This window comes from Saimiri boliviensis, chromosome 11 (genome assembly GCF_048565385.1).
Source record: "Saimiri boliviensis isolate mSaiBol1 chromosome 11, mSaiBol1.pri, whole genome shotgun sequence".
NCBI classification, from domain to species: Eukaryota; Metazoa; Chordata; class Mammalia; order Primates; family Cebidae; genus Saimiri; species Saimiri boliviensis.
In genome coordinates this window covers 84,991,330-85,012,666 of record NC_133459.1, presented here as the reverse complement: position 1 = coordinate 85,012,666, position 21,337 = coordinate 84,991,330, and positions in this window count along the sequence as shown.

Genomic DNA, 21,337 nt, shown 5'->3' with positions numbered 1-21,337 from the left:
GCGAAACTCTGTCTCAAAAAAAAAAAAAAAAAAAAAGAGGAGCCAAACGCTACAAGACAACGGGGAAATGCCTCCAAGGCATTTCAAAGACCTTTGCAGCCACCCCTCCCATCACAGGCCTAGAAGTATAGGAGGGTTAAATGGTTTTTTAGGTCAGGTCCAGGGCGCTGCTACTCTGTGAAGTCTCAGGACATGGTTTCCTGCATCCCAGCTGTTCTAGCTCTACCCATGGCTCAAATGGCCCCAGATATGTCTCAGACCACTGCTCCAGAGGGTGCAGATTGCAAGCCTCATGGCTTCCAAGTGGTGTTAAGCCTGTGGGTGCACAAAGGGCAAGAACTGAGGCTTGGGAGCCTCCACCCAGATGTCAGAAGACGTATGGAGATGCCTGAATGTCCAGGCAGAAGACTGCTGCAGGGGCAGAGCCTTCATGGAGAGCCTCTACTGGTACAGTATGGAGAGGAAATACAGGCTTGGCACCTCCACACAAAGTTCCCACTGGAGAACGGCCTAGTGGAGCTGCGAGGAGAGGGCCACTATCCTCCAGACTGAGAATGGTAAATCCGCCAACAGCTTTAAGCTCCATTATTTTGGAGCTTTAACATTTAATGACTGCCTTGCTGGGTTTCAGTCTTGCATAGGGTCTGTATCACCTATGTTTTGACTGATTTCTCCCTTTTGGAATGAGAGCATTTACCCAAGGCCTATACCCTGCATTGTATCTAGGAAGTAACTAACTCGTTTTTGATTTAGCAGGCTCTTGGGTGGAAAGGACTTACCTTATCTCAGATGATAATTTGGATTTGGACTTTTGAGTTAATGATAGAATGAGTTAAGACTTTGGGGAACTGTTGGGAAGGCATTATTGTGTTTTGAAATGTGAGAAGGACATGAGATTTGGGAAGGGCAGAATGAAGCGGTTTGGCTCTAGGTTCCCACCCAAATCTCACATCTAATTGTAATTCCAAGTGTTGGAGGAGGGGCCTGGTGGGAGGTGACTGAATCATAGGGGTCAGCTTTCCCCTTGCTAGAGTTCTCCCCATGATAGAGTTCTCACAAGATCTGGTTGTTTGAAAGTATGTAGCACCTCCCCCTTTGCTCTCTCTCTCTCCTGCCAGCCACGTGAAGATGTGTCTGCTTCTCTTTAACCTTCCACCATGATTATAAGTTTTCTAAAGCCTCCCTGGCCATGTTTCCTGTACGGCCTGCAGAACTGTGAATAAATTAAACCTCTTTTCTTCATAAATTATCCAGTCTCAGGTATGTCTTTACAGCAGTGTGAAAATGAACTAATGCAGACCCTGTTTCCAAATACAGTCGCATTCTGAGGCACTGGGGGTTGGGAACTCAACACATGAATCTGGGAGACACGGTTCAGAACATGACAACTTCCAGTTCTATAATTTTAATGCTACATGATGACTGGTTCATATATTTGAAAAAAATTTCATGTGAAAAAGGAACAAGACATCCATGTTGCAAAACAAGGACCAATGTGAGGAAAGTAAAAGCTGGAATTTTCAACTGAACAAAAGGAAGACTTACGTGATGACGAGAGGGGTCTAAGTTATTACAGGCTGCATTCGCTAGTAGTGTGTCGCTGCCACAGGAAGGCCACAGCAGAGGCTGGGTGGACCACTATCATGCCTGTCTTTGGGTTAATCCAGCATAAGCCTCCAAAATCCCTTTTCCTCTTTTAATTTGATGACATTAATGAAGGAATATGAACTCACAGGGATTAAATAAAGATGATTAAAACAAAGAAGTAGAAAATATGATAGCATGTCTACAATAAACATGGCATAATCAGATATGAGAAAAAGAATTTTTGTGAAATCGTAGAGTCACGCCCTCCCTGATATGAGCAATACAATGGCAAGCAAGGTAGAAGAGGATGTGCCCTGTCTCAAGAATGTTGAGGCCTAGGGTAAAGCTGGCAGGTAAGGGTGGAGCAAGACCAACTCAGAAGCATCTTTCCCAGGAGAAAACTTTCACTTAACAAGTAGATTTCCATGCCAATCTAAGTGGAGATTTTCCCAAAGGGACAACAAATGTCAGACTCAGGCGATTTGACATCAACAAATCTGCCTGAAAGCCACTCGGGAGGCCATCTGAGGGCATGAGTTAGCATCGGTGGACTAGATTAGAAGAAGATCTGACTTGAGGGCCAATTCCTCTGTGTACCCTAGTCAGCTGACCCAAGGTACGACATTGCCTTCTCTGAATCTCGAAGTCCTCATCAGCAAAATAGAAATAATATGGCCTTATCCTGACAGCACATTGTAAAAACTGATGAGACATGATTTAACTATGAACTTGCTATGAATTTAACCATGCAATTTAATTTATTTAACTGTGAATTATAGATCATTATTCAAATATGTGGTGTTAATATTATTGTCATGTTTTTCTTTTGCCCAAGGTGACTGCCAATACTGTGTGCTATATATGTAAGTGAGTTCCTCATTAGATGCAACGTGAAAGGCTTTAAGGGATGACCTTTGATAATTTGATTCACTCAGAAAGATACAGACTTCCTAGTCATAATGGGGAAAGTAATCCAGTGGAGGTGTTCATATTCCAAAATACTCCAACTGGGAGATAAAAAGGAATAAAAAATTAAGAAATTCGGCCAGGCGCGGTGGCTCAAGCCTGTAATCCCAGCACTCTGGGAGGCCGAGGCGGGTGGATCACGAGGTCAAGAGATCGAGACCATCCTGGTCAACATGGTGAAACCCTGTCTCTACTAAAAAATACAAAAAATTAGCTGGGCATGGTGGTGCGTGCCTGTAATCCCAGCTACTCAGGAGGCTGAGACAGGAGAATTGCCTGAACCCAGGAGGCAGAGGTTGCGGTGAGCCGAGATCGCGCCATTGCACTCCAGCCTGGGTAACGAGAGCGAAACTCCGTCTCAAAAAAAAAGAAAAAAGAAAAAAAGAAATTCCATATATCAGAAGGATACAAGGTTTTGAGCTTTTTCCAGTGGTTAGTGGTTTCAAACTTTACTATGCATTAGTTCTGTCCAAGATGCTTATTACAGATGAAGGCTCTCCTTCACTAGAGGCCTTCCCCATTCTTACTTGTGAGTGCACGGTTCAGTGGGACAATGCTTTGAAAAACATTTCCTGGAAGGTAAATTCAGACCCTCAGAAGAGGGATTCCATGCTTCATACAACACTATGGAGGCTTTGCGGTGTTTACCACATTTGGATCCTATTGGCAGTACCTAGGGGTGACTTGGAGTTTCCTTAGTGTTCCTCTCCAAAATGTCCATGTACTTAATTCCAAGATATGTCAAAATAAGCACTCAAGCTAAATAAAAACTTGGTGTTCATTAGGCAAAGCAGCTTCAAGACAAGCCCTTGATCCTTCCTCTTCCCCATAGTGCCACCTTAAACCCCTCGACCTAGGAATTTTGGATTTGCCAATTGCCCAGAAGGATAAAAGCCGCACAGTGCAATCAGGGGCAAGTCCTGCTGAGCTGTGCAGGAGCTGGCATAGGTGGAACTGCCTGAGCTTCTCTGGGGCCTTCTCCTGGCACATCTAGCTCAGATGAAATGGAAGGCCTCCAAGGCCCACCCACCCCACCCAACCCACCTTCATTTATACTCAGTTCACAAGAATAAGGAAAACAGACAAAGATCATATCTGGAAGATGTCTCCAAAGGCCTGAAGCCCTAAGTAGGAAACTGAGACATTTATGGGAACTTTTAGAATTTCAACCTCTTCATACACATTCCTAGTCACTGTTACTGAAAAAGTAGCAAGACCCACTTTTTCCATTCATTGTCATCTTCCCTTGACATGCTGGACTCACTTGCTGTGTCTCCAGATCATGCCTATGGCCCCATGTAGTCTAGGGTTCTCCACCGACAGCCAGATCTACCCAAATAAACGAAATTACTTGAATCAGTGAGGGACAGCTAATATCAGGTGACATTTTAAGGTAAACTCTTATGCCTATACTATTTGTCTTTACTAAGTATACTTGTAATCTGATCAGTAGAATAAAAGTAGCCTGCTCTCTCGTAATACAGTGTAACCAAATTGGTGTCAATAGGTTAGATTCCTTATTTGTAATTATTGAGGGTTTTCACTTCTTCACTGAAAAACTATTGGTTTACATCATGCCATTTGACTTCTGGTTCAAGTGCTTTCAAAGAAACTGATTTCTTAAAATGCATCCTTGAAAGCCTGACAGTCTAACAGTTGAACATCTACATCAAGACCATATGTAGACCAAGGCAGACTAAAGATGGGTGAGAAGGCAAAGGCTGGGGGTAACCAAGGACAGGGACACCAAGTATACAAATAGATGTTTTCCAGGCAAGCTGGAAGAGTAAATGGAGCAACTGCTAATAAAAAGTGGGCATGTATGTTTTGATTTCAATGTTTAAAAGTAGTCCAGTGTTCCACTAAAAAGCAAATACAACCACTATTCAAAGAGAAAATGTGTGTAATGTGCATGTGTGTGTGTTACATCAAGTGTTCCACTTCCATTTCTGGGCTTCCTAAACAATCGTCCTTGTGATCTTTCATTTGTGCAAAGTTTCATAGTCTACAAAACACTTTCACAAATATTACTTATTTATCCAACAAACATTTATTGAGTTCCTCTCACCGCCAAGCATTGGGCCAGACACTGGAGATAAAAATATCGAGAGATAATACTTACCCTCAAGGAGTCCACAGAAGGAATCTGCAGTCTCTTACCGTGAACAAATTTAAGGAACAAAAAAAAACTTTGCAATGATCAGAATGGGACAATGATTTTTTAACATACAATGCCCTGCTACAATCCAGCTTTCTAAAACCCTAGGAATGATAAAGGAAAAAAAAGGTCACAAATTTCCCAATATTTTGAGAAAGCCATTGTACTGCTTCTCATTCATTAGACTCCACTGCTAATCACAGGAGTTTCATACAGTTTAAGGAGGCATTTTTCTAATGCCTTTCTAAAAGTTTCTAGGCATCTCTAATTTGCCATACACTTGGACTGAAAGCGGGTAGTATTCTCTCTTCTTAACTATAATAGGTTAGGCATTCAATTGACAAATAAACCTTGAGTACATTAACTTAAAAAGTAATCGAGGATCAGCTATGATGTGTCATGCACTGATTAGAATAACAAGAGATGAGTAAGTCCATCTCCCTTGACCACAAGTAACCCAGGAAGGGAGAAATATTTATAAAAATAAAAAACTAGGTAAAATAAAATGTAAAGCAGCTGCTGTCCAGAAGTAGGAAGGGCATGCCCTAGGGCAGACTTTTTCACCTAGCTAAACTTCCCAACCTCTGACTCCTGTCTTTGCCGTGCTACGTGTGGTAGGACAAGCATCAGAAACGGGCAGCTGACATGCTTTAGGCGCTGTGTTGTGTTTGCACTTAAATTCTTCAAAATTCTGGAATGGGAGTATGTTCTCTGAGCCCATTAGAAAACAAGCCAGCCTAATTTCACTTAAAAAAAGAATTACATCAGATTAATCTTATTTTGATAGGAATATTGAATTAGGTGACTAGAAAGGTATAGTTAATCTTGACTTGAACAAGAATTCTGAGAAAGTCTCAAGATTTCTTGCTGGTGAAGTTGGAAAATAATTTGTACCAAATGATACCATACAAGATGAAATCATAATATTTAAATGATGGTGCCCTAAGGGGCTGGGGAGCCTAGTGGAAAGTTTCTAAAGATATTTCTTAGCCTGTGCCCTTAGCTCTGTGTTATCCAAACATGTTACACAACAATTCAGATGAAGGTATAGAAATCATACTCAAAATGCCAATGAATGTTTAAAATCTCAGAACATGGCAAATAACTGGCACTGTGCTGGCTCATGTTAAATATGTTTGACTTTCTAAAATGAATGAATGGCTTATACAGGTTTGAAAAAGGAACTAACACTAAAGAAATCACATGTAATGGGATAAATTTAAGATCGTGCACTAGTGTCCAAAACTAAATACTAAGGCACAGCACACAAGAGGAGAGCTTTTACTCAGCAGATTAACTGGAGGTAGTCATTCCCCATCTCTGCAAAAAAAAGAAAATTCATAAAACAACTAACATCCAACCTTTAGACTGCATTAATAAAAACATAAAACTTAGAATGAAGGAGATGATAGTTTACTTTGCACTATCAGGTCGCATCTGGAGTGTTTTGTTCAATTCTGGATGCTACACACTGAACTGACTTCAGGAAAAATAGAACAGTGAATAGGCTAAACAGCATGTCATGTGAGAAATAATTTATTATGTGTGATTATCATCATAATCATAAAAAGAACTAAGTGCCAAGTGCTTTACATGCATTTTCTCATTTAGTTCTCACAACATTTTGCCTGTGAGGCAAGTACTATTATTATCCCCATTTCACAAAAAGAAAATAAAGGCTGAGAGAGGCCAGACAACTTGCCCAAAGTCAGAGAGGTGACAGGTGGGGGGCAGCCACAAATCTCAACAAGGCTTCTCTTGTTCTAGAGCCACCACACGTAAGAAGGGGAGACAGAGCCATGTGCAGTGGCTCACATCTGTAATCCCAGAGCTTTGAGAGACCAAGGCTGGAGGATCACTTAAGGCCAGGTGTTCAAGACCAGCCTGGGTGACATAGCAAGAACCCTATCTCTACAAAAAATTTTAAAATTAAAAATTATCTGGGTGTGATGATGGCACATGGCCTGTAGTCCTAAATAGGAGGCAGAGGTGGGAGGATTGCTTGAGTCCTGGCATTTGAGGCTGAAGTGACCTATAATTGTGCCACTGCATTCCATACTGTGTGACAGAATGAGACCCTATCTGAAAAATAAAGAGAAGAAGACAGATATTGAATAGACTACCACTTGGAAATAGGATTGGTACACAGTCATATTGACTATAAAAGGGAGCACGAAAACCAAAGAATGGGGAAATTGGCCCATTATATGGAAAAATGTATAGTAATTATTTTGGGTGTCTCACACAGATTCCTTCCCAAGCTTTTCCACCCCATTTCAAATCAAATTGACTGTTTCTTAGAACAAGGGCAATTATATTCATTGCAAAGAGTTTTCTGTTTTCCGTCTACCAAGGTTTACAGTTCAGACTTTTAAGGTAGTATCTTTCTGTTGGCCACATTTCTGTGTCGCTCTGTCTCTGTTCCTATCAACTACTGCACGAATCTGAATAAGGAAAATATTAAAGATGTTAGCTTTGACTTCACAAAATACATCAGCGATAGCTGCCATTGAAAGCCATGACTTGCTCCTTCCTTTGGTGCCACCTTGAAACCAGGATGGGAGATTTACAGGTCACCCTAGGTTTTGAAAAGAAGCCATCCATTTCCAAGTTGCAATCTACTTGAAATAATCTCCCCAATTACGTGGAAGTAATTTACCCTATATTTACTTTCTGCTTTGGACTATCAAATATCTCTTCCTCTTACCCCCAGGGGCAGCAGCTGGGATTTAAAAACTTCTACTACCTGCCTTGCTGGTCTGCATGATTTAACTCTTTCATGCCTATTTAACAGGAGGCAAAATTTGTACAAAATGATAACTGATGTCCCCACTAGCCCTAAGATGTATTATTCTACATTAACCTTATTTGTTTTAGATGTAATATGTTTCCAAAATTGTTTCTTGTTTTTAGCAAAAAAATTTTTCAAAAATACTGAGGCTAACCTATATAAAGTTAAGCAGTTGAAAGTAAAATATTTAAGTAACAAGTTGACCCATGCAATGCCAAACTAAAGAGCAGATGTATTGTTTATTCCAGGTCAGATAGAGCTCAAGTGTGCAAAACCTAGAGGTCCCCTTGGTTGGGTCAAGTCTCACTTTCCACACGAATGGAAAGCCACCGATGAAGGCAGCCAGGGGACCGTTTGGTTTCTAATTCCCTGTCCTGGGTGTAGCCCTCCAAATTTCAGTGTTTCCCTGTGTTCAACTTCTTATGGAGAAGAAGAAAAGTCTTTTAAAAATAAATCTTGACTTCTCACATCTCAGAGCCATGGATGAGCCTGACTTGCTTTTGTTTTTAATAATAGACTACCTTTTAGAGTTGTTTTAGGTTTACCGGAAAGTTGGGCAGAAAGTACAGAGTTCCTATAGACCAGGCGTCCCCAAACTATGGCCCGCGGGCCACATGCAGCCCCCTGAGGCCATTTATCCAGCCCCCCGCCGCACTTCAGGAAGGGGCACCTCTTTCATTGGTGGTCAGTGAGAGGAGCACAGTATGTGGCGGCCCTCCAACGGTCTGAGGGACAGTGAACTGGCCCCCTGTGTAAAAAGTTTGGGGATGCCTAACATAGACCCTCTCCCTACCCTACGCCTACTCCCACAGTTTCCTCTATTATTAACATCTTGCATTGAACATGACTCTTTTTTTTTTTTGAGACGAGGTGTTGCTATGTTGCACAACCTGGACTTGAACTTCTGGGCTCAACCAATCCTCCCACCACAGCCTACAGAGTAGCTGGGACTACAGGAGCACCCGTCAGGCCCGACTGAGCTCAACTTTTTGACAGAGTAGTCCAGGTTTGCTATTCTTACGTTCCCTGACCTTAAGACGACAAAGAATACTGTAAGGCCCATCCCTGTTCCAAACAGGACTCACTCAATCTGTAGACCTTAACCACCGTCTAGGGCCATTCCTCCTACTAAGAAGTCTTTGTCACAACAACAGGAACCTGACCCAGAGGCAACCTTCCCTAAAAACAAGCCAGATAAGGGAGGGGGCAGGGAGCAGGCAGCAGGAATGGGCTCTGGCGAGGGCCTGAGGAGAGCAGGTTCCGACAGGGTACTTTTGAAGAGACTGTTGGCTACGTTATCTTATTTAATTACAGTGGCATAATCCTTGCATGGCTAAACTATTTATTAAAAACAAGGCGGTGCAACAATTCAGCAAATGTCACGATGCTGTTATTGGTGAAAGTTGCTCCCACAAACTGCTCTTTCAGGGTGTGCTGTGCTAGGAAGAGCCTATTCTGGGTGCCTGGCCCTTCTTCTGCACCGGTTTTTAATTGCCTAATGAATTAAACTTTCCAAGGAGATAAGAATAATGTTGTTTTGTTTGCACACGGATTGCATGACTAACAAGGACGATATAAATAAAACCATTCCAAGCTTTATCTGCGGGTGGACAACAGTGCCTGTGTTCAAGTGAAGCCTGGGATGGCTCCCACACAAGATTAGGTTGTTATTGCGGAAGCTGAGGCTTGCACACTGTTAAAAGCCCGAGCTAATATGTTCGCTTAAGACATTATGCCTAATTATGCTATTTGTCAGGAGGGGAACCTGTTCCCCAAACCTTAAACTACCCTGATGCACCAGTGTGGGTCTGAGCTCTATAAATAAGCCAAGTGGACTCTGTAGGATTCTGAGCTAACTGTGCTCCATGGTGTTTATGAAAATGAGTAAGATCCGATCCCGGTGCATTCTCTACCTGCAGGATGATATGTATTCCTACTTGGACCAGTAGCTATCATAACAAATAAATGTGAGGAGAAGTGTTTGCGCTTTTATTTTTGGAAACTGACCATAAAAATCTGCAAACATTTCCTATAAAATACAGAGTTCTCTGTCCATCAAGTTGTTTGGGGGCACTGAAGAAGGAGGTGTTTATTTATGAGTCTGTTTCCAGTTCAAAAAAGGAATGCCTTCATGGGCAGGAGAAATGACTGAAGTCTGGAAGTTCTGAGTCATGATGTGGGCTTGGCTCACGGCTTCAGGAGAGTTGAGCGTCCTGTGGTTAATGTGTCTTGTCTCTACATGGGTGTGGTGCGCTATGTTAAGAAGACTAGCCTTGTTTTGGCTGAATGCAGACTGCAAGAATCCTTTGGCAATGTAAGACCATCTATAACGGCTAGAAATTCAGAACAGATAGAAATGTATGTGTTGTGTGTGCCTTTCTCTTTGTCCCAACCCTAACCTTAATTGTGTGTGTGTGTACGTGTGTGTGTATGTGCATGTGTGTATGCATGTGTGTGTGTATGAGCATGTGCATGTGTGTATGTGTGCATGTGTGTGTGTCTGTGCATGCACACGCGGTCAAGTCAAGCAGGGTAGAAATCTGATGCACTGGTAGCCCATTGGGATGCCTTTGTCTGGGATTCACTCACCATCAGTCAAGAGGCTTCAAAAATTAATTTAATTTGATTAATGGGAGATTGAAATCCCACACCAAGGCCTTAGGAAATCTCATGGTGAATGAAGTCATGTGGATCATTTCATACCTCAAACTTTTTATAGCTTCCAGGCAGAATCCATAATCTCCAGGAGTTGGTGAGGCAATTGTTCACCGCCAGACACATCTGGACTCTAACAACAGGGAGAATCTTGAATCTGTCCAGCCCTCCACATCTTGAGTCCTGGCCTCTTTCCATATATTTTCCAAAGTACTTAAAGTCACCCTGAATGCCCCTCTTAGCACTTGATGCTCAGCATAATCATTTAAGCTCATTTTAAAAATTTTCAATGTGACTAGAAGTGTGCTTATTACTTCCTAAAACTATATCCTTCTCCCTGCACCCCACATTTCTTCCTAGAGGACCCCTATCCTCTTTTCTCCCTTCCATCAGGGCTCTAATTAAAGCCCCTGGTTGCTCTGTACTACCTGACTTCAATTCTTCATTATTCCTCATTCTTGCTTTCACTGGTGCATGCTCTTATCACCTCAGTTCTCCTAGTCTTTCATCATTCTAACCCACTCATAAATATTATTTGTATTTGTTTACACACTCAATCAAGAACTTTTTACTGTCATATCTGGCTCAACATTTCTCCTGCCTCTGTATCAATTTGGCTCCCTTTTTTTTTCCTGAGTGTATCATCCACTACTCATCCTTTCATCTATATCCGTCTTTACATCCATCTACTTCACAATTATTTATGGAGCACCTAATGGGCTCCATGGACTGCTTTAAGCACTGGGAATAAAAAGGTGAATAGGTGGCAGTGCCTATTCCCCAGGAGTTCCCAGGAGAAGATGGACACACATGCATCACATGTGGTTAATTACCTGGGTTTGGTAAAGGCAATGAGAGAGGAGCACAGAGGACTAGTCCAGACTAGGACTGGAAAGGCAATCAGAGCAGTCAGCTCTTCCTCCCCAGCCAGGCTGGTCTTCTTTCTGCAAAACCGTCATACATCAGTTCATAGCTTCCCATGCCACGTACCTGAAGTGCCCTTTCTATCCAAATCTTGGCTATTTTACAAGATCATAGTATCACAGGCTTCAGTAGTCATCTCCATACCATGCTTACCTCTACCTTTAGGAACTTGTAGACTTATCATTCATAGCACCCAATTTAGGAATTTTTTGATAGATGATGCCTTGCCTTCTCAGATAGGTGAAAACTTCTAATTTAAGGAGAGATCACTGTGTCTTAGCACTTCTTTTGGTATTCCTTATAGTGCTACCAAAAACATAGTAGACACACTGAATTTAAAAAAAAAAATAGCATATGGATATTCATTCCTAGATTTTCCTGAGCATCTTACCTTTTTTGCCAACATGAGTAATACCTTATCTATATGTAATAGGTGCTTAATAAAATAAACACATTGTAAGACATTGGAAAGAATAAGAACTTCGAAGTCAAGTTCAAATTCTAATTAAATTACCCTGGCTGTTGGGACTTTATCTTTTCTGAGCCTCAGATTCCTTACATGCAAAATGAGGACTAATACCACAAACTTTATTTCTATTTAGGGGACAATTAAATGAATCTGTATATGTAAAATGCCTAGCACTGTGCTTCACACATATTAAAAAAGGAAAACATGCTAGATCCTGTCCCTCCCTCTATTCTTCTTCCCCTCTTCATTCCCACCCCTTCATGCCAGGCAAAATTTGGCAAGAAGCAATAGAGACATCGAAAGCTTTAACATCTGCGTGTTTCTGGTTGCAAAACAGTGCTTAAGCTTTTCTCAAACATCCAACATAAAGCCCAGGAAAGATCTAGATTGTGTTCATCACACCCAGCTTGTCACAGGGAAAGTCTTGGTATATATATTACTCATTCTTATTATGGGGGCATAAATGTGATAAAAGTTCTGTGATCTTTGAATTCTATGGCTCTCAAAAACATGTGGCACTCTATATTTTTTACTGCACTTTGTCAGTCAGCTTGAATGTGAGACTTAGGGAAGTCCCTGTACATTCTTCAACCCACAGAAAGGGTTAAAGATTCCTTCAACAAAAGGACTTAGTGTTCTGACTCTAAATGTCATGGGAACATGGCCTGGAAAAGCTGAGGGCCATTACATTACACAATTACCTATTTACTGGAGACAGTATATTTAATAACTAATCATCTAATCTAATAATACTGAAGAATATCAGACTCAAAGGTCAAGTGTTTAAGATTAGGGAGAAAGCAGCCTTAAAAGTACATTTTAAAGCGCCTCACAGATCAACAAGTCAGCCTTAGAGCCCGCCATGCAACCATCACTTCCAGGCCATTAGGGGACTCAGAAATGTCACAATCTTTCAAACTGAGAATATTGATTATAGTCACTCTACTCGGAGGACTTTATTCTATGACATCTCTTAGTTAGCAATATAAGAAAATGATTTCATCCTGTATAATGCCAGATTGGCTCTATGATGAAAAATGTTACACTTGGTGCACACTTGAGAGCTCTTGCCCAAAATGTCATTTTCCCTCTGGACTTTTTTGTGTTGATAAGTTCTATTTGCTTCCAATTGTGGTTCACTCTTCTGGACCTTTTTCTCAGAGACCTAAGTGATCATCATTCCTAGAGAAATTCGTGGTACAAATTCTTTATTTTCAAGTTCTGAAAACCTCATACTAAAAAGTTACCTTTTTTTTTTTTTTGAGACAGAGTTTCGCTCTGTTGCCTAGGATGGAGTGCCGCGGTGCAACGTCAGCTCACTACAATCTCCACCATCCGAGTTCAAGCGACTCTTCTGCCTCAGTTTCCTGAGTAGCTGGGATTACAGGTGTGTGCTACCATGCCTGGCTAATTTTTGTATTTTTAGTAGAGACAGGGTTTCACCATATTGGTGAGGCTGGTCTCGAACTCCTGACCTCATGATGCATCGATGCACTTTGGCCTCCCAAAGTGTTGGGATTACAGGCGTGAGCCAAGTGCCCAGCCAAAAAGTTACCTTTATTTCTCACTTTTAAAAGCCTGAATTGGCACTCTTCCTCATTTTTCATAGAGGTAAAGTCTTGTCACAGTTCAAATTCCCTAGATGAATCCCTTACAGAATTACCATGCAGTGTTACTCTCCAATGTGCACACCTGACCAGCAGGCCATGTATATTTATTCCAAATATTTGAGTATTTTTTCTTGATCTTTTCATAAGTTGTTCTCACTTCAGTCCCCTGATGACTTTAAATCTTGGTACTTTGCTCACAGTTTCTCAGAGCAGAACATTTTTAGAGAAAGATCTAGACTGCTCTGCTTTTTCTAGGAAAAACAAAAACATAAAAACCCTACAACTCTCAGAATAGACTAGGTTATGTGGAGGTAACAAATTAACCCTAAAACCCCAGTGGATCATCAGAACAAAGGTTTATATTTTGTTTCACTACATGATCATCACAAGTTAGTGAGCTATTCTACTCCTAGGGCTACTCAGGCACCAGGCACAACTCCAGGCAGTTCCTCAGGGACCCGGGTTCAAGGTAATTACACCATCTGATCCTGTCCCTACTGTAGAAGACAAAGAGGACCTCATAGCATTCTTCTAGTCGTAGGCCCGGAATGAACTTCATCCCACTTCACTTTACAGACCATTAGCTAGTGCAATCTCAAGTCTCCTAAGTACCAGGAAATGTGGTCTTCTCTGTGTGCAGAAATAAGAGAAGAACAAAAAAAGTATGCAAACACGTGCACACCACCATTGCCTACATTAAGATTTTATGCTTCAAGAAGAGTGAAGCCAACAGAAAAGGCTGAACATAAAGAAAATCTCTAAGCCTGGACACCCAGTGGATCCAGAATGACAAAAACAGAATTAAAACACTGAATACTTGTGCCAAGATTAATGCAAATTTCTATTCTGCCTTTAATTCCTTAATTTTTAAAATATTTTAAAATTCTGCCAAGCTTTTGCATTTTTGGTTATAAAAGAATTTCCAAGGCCAGGTATGGTGGCTCATGCCTATAATTCCAACACTTTGGGAGGCCAAGGTGAGAGGATCACTTGAGCCCAGGAGTTCAAGACCAGCTTGAGCAACACAGTGAGATTCCATCTCTACAGAAGATAATAAAATTTTAAAATTAGGAGGGCATGGTGGCATGTGCCTGTAGTCCCAGCTACTCAGGGGGCTGAGATGGGAAGATCACTTGAGCCCAAGAGGTTGAGGCTGCAGTGAGCTATGATGGTACCACTGCACTCCAGCCTGAGCAGTAGGGCAAGACCCTGTTTCAAAAAAAAAGAAGAGGAAAAAAAAGAAAAGATTTTCCAAAAAGAAAGGTTCATACTAATTTTTTTTTTTTTTTTTTTTTTTTTGAGACGGAGTTTCGCTCGTTACCCAGGCTGGAGTGCAATGGCGCGATCTCGGCTCACCACAACCCCCGCCTCCTGGGTTCAGGCAATTCTCCTGCCTCAGCCTCCTGAGTAGCTGGGATTACAGGCACGAGCCACCATGCCCAGCTAATTTTTTATATTTTTAGTAGAGACGGGGTTTCACCATGTTGACCAGGATGGTCTCGATCTCTCGACCTCGTGATCCACCCACCTCGGCCTCCCAAAGTGCTGGGATTACAGGCTTGAGCCACCGCGCCCGGCCTCATACTAATTTTTAAATGTGATGTCAATTACTACTTGGTTCACATTTAATTTTCTAACAAATCCTGGGTTCCTGAGTAGGATTTTGAGCTCCATCATTTATTTATTTGTATACTGTCAACATATATGTGTGTGTGAGTATATATTTATTTTATATAGGTACTGTTAAACAGTCCCCTTGGTTTGCTTCTCTTTGTTCAGAAGATAAATTCACACTCAAAGTAGCCCAGTGTCCGACATATATATAAATGCTAAGCATATATACCAATGCTTAGGAATAACAAATAAATGAATGTAAAATTAGAAGCATCTCTACCAAGAATATTTATACAAATGTCTAGATTTATACTCCATACTACAACCATAAAATTCAAAAATCAATGTGACTTACCTACTGCATATGTTAGTTAATGCCAAAGGGCGGTACCAATTTCATTAAAAAACAATTAGAAAACAAGAACAGAGATTTTTCTATTTTCCTCCAATTTTTAATCTGTCCCCATTTTTCCATTTTCCCCATTTTCATGATTCTTATGATAAAGTTTTCATTTCTGAGGAAGGCAATGTCACCCCAGACTCACACTAGGGGACACCACTGTGTTATCTTCATTGTTTGTCTGAAGGAAGGGAAGCCACCAATCCTCCTTCGAACAAGAAACCTTGTGGAAAATAATTGTGAATGTAGAGCATACCTGAGCAGAAAAAAAAAAAATGCTGGCCAGAACTATGCAATGAGTTTCTTCCATGTTGAAAGAGTTTGACTTACAACTCTGCTACTAGCCATTCTCTGCTACTTGTATCAGAGCAAAGTCATGTCCAAAAAGAAGCCAAAATGAAACAGAATATCCTCCATTGAAGAATGACTGAAGGTTCACCAATTAAACTTTTCCTTAGGCATGAACATAAGTAATAACCTAACACATCCTGAGTACTACTTTGTGCTATGCAGCCTGCTAAACACACTGCATGCATTACGGTTCTCCAAAGTGGAGGTCATGCTCCCAGTATTTGTGCAGGATTGGATAAAAATATTATATTATTTATTTTTGCTTATTTTGTAATCTTAATTTTCATTTTTTGCATTTTATTATTTACATCATACTGTGTACAGTATAACAGTACCTATATAAAATAAATATATACTCACACACACATATATGTTGACAGTATACAAATAGCAGTTTCAGCTGAGTTTATTTTCAACTGATGAGACAGGATTATTATTATTATTGTTAGTTATCATTATTCCTATTTACAGAAAAGGAAACTGAGGCTTAAAGAGGCCAAAATGACTTGCCCAAAGTGTCAAAGTTGGTAAATGGCAGAGCTGGAATTCAAAGAGTCTGATTCCAAAGTCTATATAGTCTGGCATGATCATTAAAGGAATTCCTTGTGTTCAAAGACTGTTGCTTGAAAACCAAGCTCATTTGTGCCTGCAGAAATGCCAACCTCTGGGGTAGAAGAAACTTCATACTTTGATCATCTTCCACACTGAATTAGGAGGAAAAGCAGAAGAAAAGAAACTGAGGGTACCAATGCCAGATGGTCACTAGGTAGTAAATGCAAAAGAATTTAAAGAAAGTGAAAATCAAAGGAAAATATCACAACGTTTGGTTGACACCCTATTCCTCACCCAGTCCCTTAATGCCTTTCTACAGAAATCAGATTCCTGGTGCAGGAGGTTCATTGTTTGAACATGCAGTAATGGACACATCCAGATTCCTAACACTGGGAGTTTAGAGGCAATCAACATGGATTGAGACACTTAGCGCTTCATCTTCTGCTGATTGAGCACTGAGGGGTATGTATCCCCATGCGGTCCCTAAGAGCTACACCCACAGGAGAAACATTTTACATTGTTCAAAATACTTGTCGTTATGGTTGTTATCTTCAATTTTCTTAACTAGTAATGAGTGATCCTAGTAAGGGTTAAACCAATATGCACTAGGCTCTCTGTAGGATATTCATTATACAAGACTTTGAAGCTAAGGAAGAAGTTTGGAGTTTAGGAAAAAATTTTTAAAACAATTCTATATTGTAGACATTTTTAAAAATAAGTGCATTGGAATTCTTTAGAGGTAACCAAGTTTCTCAGGATATCTTTGTAGCAATGATAAAGATTTAAGTTTTTTAAATCACTATCAAACCCTTTTGTGCAACATTTGCATAAGTTCTCAAACAATGGGACTGTTTTCATGTAAATTTCTTTTCAGGGAAATTCCTGCTTTCTGAAAGCAGTGTAACTACAGTCGAGTTATATAAAGCGACATTTTATTGCCTCCTGTGGAAGATGCTTTGTACTAATGATCCGAAATCTGGTGTCTCAAGCTTGGTATTAGATGATCTGTGGTTCAAATGTGAAAAGAGAAAGTGGGGCCATTATTTTTTAGTTAATTACTTCTGGCTAAAATGTGGGAGTGCTCCCTGAACCTTCTGGGACTCCTGGAATCCAGAAACCCCTCTATAAAACCTAAAGGATTGAAGCAGTTGACCTCATCACAGGAGTGACCACAGGAAAAACAAAACAAAACAAAACAAAAAGCGGTGATTCACAAATCCAAGTGTGATTTCAGTGAACAATTTTTCTGTTTCATAAATCTGCCTTTTTTCTCCAACTGCCCTTGCCACCTGGCTAGCTAAGAAAAGGGAGACCAGAAATCAGCATAAATATGGAATACGCAGTCAGAAATGCGGAAATAGAACTTGCCTCCCAGGGGAACAAATCTTTCACCCCTCTGGTCCTTCACTGTGAAAAAGAAGCAACCCTGCTTGTTTTGTCTTATTTTCCCAGAGACTTCTATTCAAAAATTATAGTAAATCAATTAATCAATCTTGCTCTCCCTTCTATCCATGCCCCCTCATTTCTCAAGTTTTCTAATTCTCTGATTCCTGAGTTCTCTAATTCCTGAGTACTCCTAGGGCAGTTCAGCTTACTACAAGAGAATATTTTTGTGGCTGTTCTCAAACTCCATATTCCATTTGCAGAGACTACTGTTCCTTAATTCTGTTTGAGTTTCAAAGAGAAAAAGCTCATACCAGTTGGATTACCCACAATCCTCAACGCACATTGAACAAAAAATGTCAGTCCTAATGGCAAAGTTCAGGATATAACTGTGTTAGCTAATTTAATCATTTACCATGAAATACCAGTAGTCTTAATCTTATATACAGCTCTTAAATTGTCCACATATTTTTGTGTAATTGAATACTGACCCTCTATGAAGAATGCAAGAATTTTGTTTTTAAGTAAATGTTGTTAGAAATAAAATGTTTCAACTGGAAATATGTGTGTATATATATATATATATATATATATATATATGTTATTTGACATACTGTGAGTTTTTCTCCAATGCTTGAAGAGTGACCACTCCAGCACGGCTGGCTCATGTTGGTGGCATTCTGCCCTGCCATTACCTCCAGCATATCCACAGACCTTTATTATTAATATTTATTTATTTATTTATTTATTTATTTTTGAGATGGAGTTTCGCTCTTGTTACCCAGGCTGGAGTGCAATGGCGCGATCTCGGCTCACCGCAACCTCCGCCTCCTGGGTTCAGGCAATTCTCCTGCCTCAGCCTCCTGAGTAGCTGGGATTACAGGCACGTGCCACCATGCCCAGCTAATTTTTTGTATTTTTAGTAGAGATGAGGTTTCACCACGTTGACCAGGATGGTCTCGATCTCTTGACCTCGTGATCTACCCATCTCGGCCTCCCAAAGTGCTGGTATTACAGGCTTGAGCCACCGCGCCTGGCCAGATTTTTATTATTTTATGACCACATGCAGGATTCTGGCTCCAAGGACTCCACTTGGACTTAGGAAAAGTAGAAGAGCACTCTGAAAACGACGGCGAGAAGTGATGAACTGGCGTTGCACCACAACAACACACTGCTCGTGGGCCTTACTCTCCGGATACCTGAGGTGCTACTTCAGAAGCAGATACAACAAGGCAAAGATGTCTTCATTTTCTATCAACTACAGTGTGACTGAGGCCCTGAATCTCCGCAGCCAGCCGGTCAGAGCCCATCAACAGCTGCAGCAAGCAGGGCTGAGGAGGGGAATGGGAGGTGATGGGAGCCAACGAGGGCCGAGCCTGCAGCTCTGTGTGTGACTGGAGCAGAGAGAGAGGCCAGGGCCGGAGGAAACCCCAGCAGCAAGGGAAAAACAGATTGACTCTCAGTGACTCATTTAGCTCCTGGATTGGACAGATCTCTCCCCTGCTGGCAATTTGGCTCTGCATCAATAGTTCGGATACCAGGCTGAATAGCTTAAAATAATTAGGGGGAAAAAATCTGCAAAACTGCTAGCCATCCAATTCTTTACTCTGTGCTGAAAGACACAGGACAAATGACATCTAGGTTATTAAATATGAAGTCACGGGATTTGCTGCCCATTTGGTCCAAAAGCAGAAAACTGGATAAAACTCAAATTTATAATTCAGTGTAGATGGCCTGCTTGTCCTTGAGGCAGTCCATGAATTTTGGCTGGGCAGGCTCTGCGACATGTGGAAGTAATGTTGGGGGGAAGGGGATGAACAATGTTTGATTTCCCCCCAACTCAGCTTCCACCCCCTGGGAAAAAAAAAATGAAAATGTCAATAAAGAGTGTGAATGTGAAGAGAAATGGAATCTGAGCCCAGAGTTTAGTAGCTGGCAGTTTAAACTTTATATACTTTAGGCCGACAGGCGGCTGGATTTCCTGTACTTTATATCCAATGTACAAAAACAGAAGCAACAGGCTCATTTGGTATCAGTAAAGGTCAGTTAAAATTATAGAGACATCCTTTGGAGCAAATCCCCAGTCTTGTATTTGCATATTTATGAACTAGAGATTATGACAGGCCATTCCATTTATTAGAGCAGTGCTGCTATAGTTAATAGTCTGTCAGCATTTCCATTATAAACCCCGTTTTTCAGTGTTTTAATATCTCAGCTGTTAGAAATCACATCAGGCTGAAAAGTGGTCTTCAGCCTCTCGGGCCTTGGCAGGGCGAGCTGGTGGTGGTGGTGGTGATGGGGCTTGGGAAACCAACAAAGACATTTAAATCAAGCCAATGGTTTTTACATTGGATAGTAACAGTAAATATAAAATCAAAGACTTTGAGGGGGTTGGTGGGTTCTTCTCCTCCCTTCCCTCCCAAATTCTCTTTCCCCTGTCTTATCCTTGTCAGTATCAGGGCTTTCACTTTCTATTTAAAGGGAAGACTCTGGGATTTTAGGGCAAAGATCCAAAGGTTTGACTTGGCAAAGTAGTTTTTCTCACTTTATTGGAATTGTGGGGGTAGGAGAGACCATCAGAGTAAAGCAAAGATGTTGAAGGCATTCATTCATTCATTCATTCATTCATTCATAAGGAATTGGCTCATGCAATCATGGAGGCTGGCAAGTCCAAAATCTGCAGGGTAGGCAGGAAGGCTAGAGACTCGGGGAAGAGCTGATGTTGCAGTTTGAGTCCAAAGGCAGTCTGCCGGCAGAGTTCCCTCTTTGTCAGCGGAGGTCAGCCTTTTCCTTATGACCTTCAACTGATTGGATGAGGTCCATTCACATTATGGCACATAATATTAACCATCACAGAGGGTAAGCTGCTTTACTCAGTCTATGATTTAAATGTTAATCTCTTCTAAAAAATACCTTTGCAGCAATATCCAGACATCTTTGACGAAATATCTGGGTACAAGGTCCTAGCCAAGTTGCACATAAAATTAACCACTGCAGGCACCGTATTTTAAAGATCTCCTATATATGAAATCCTGGGCTTGGCTTTGGTGATACAAAATTAATGGCATACTCCTTGTCCTCAAGAAACTTATGATCTACTATCACACTGGTACCAAGTTTTCACAATAAAATTACAGAATCAATAGCTGGTTCCATGCTTTGCTTTCTCTTTTCAGTGACTTGGGATATCCCCTGCACAGAGGCGCATTGGTGGGTATGCTTAGCTGCATTCTCAAGAGAAGGCACTGGTATCTAGGGACTCCTTATCACATAGGAAGACAGCCTGCTCTTTCCATACCAAATTCTTGTAATTTCACTTGACACTAACCTGCCACATAACTCAGTGATATTCAAAGCTCCCTTGAGATTTGAGGAGAAACTGGAAAAAGAGGAAAGAGGAAACAGCTTGCTTTCTCAAGTCATTCATTAAAAAACAAATGAGTGTTGACTCCTGTTATATGGCTTCTAGATAAGTTTTAGGAGAAGCCACACAAATGCATCCTCAACTGGACAATCTCCATAGAGCAGGTTGAAAAATTCCTATACTACCTGGCAGTTTCCAGCTCCTCTACAGAAGTGCACACCCACCCAAAAACCTTCATCAGAAGAGAGCCTTCATGAAGAGTCTGACACTAGGGAATCCCAATGTGTATAACCAGTGGCTGTGGCTATCTCTGACTCTGAGAGCTGCACTGAGTGATAGAAGCCACTCTTCTTGCCCTGTCCTCTAGCTTTCTATTATACTTGGAGACGTAAGCTTTATTTTATTTCCTCAAGATGTGCCACACCCCTGGACACACGGAATAAGAATTCAAAGTCCTCCTAGAGAGGCAGAGAATATCATCACTGTATCACTCCATTTTACTTTATTAAAAAC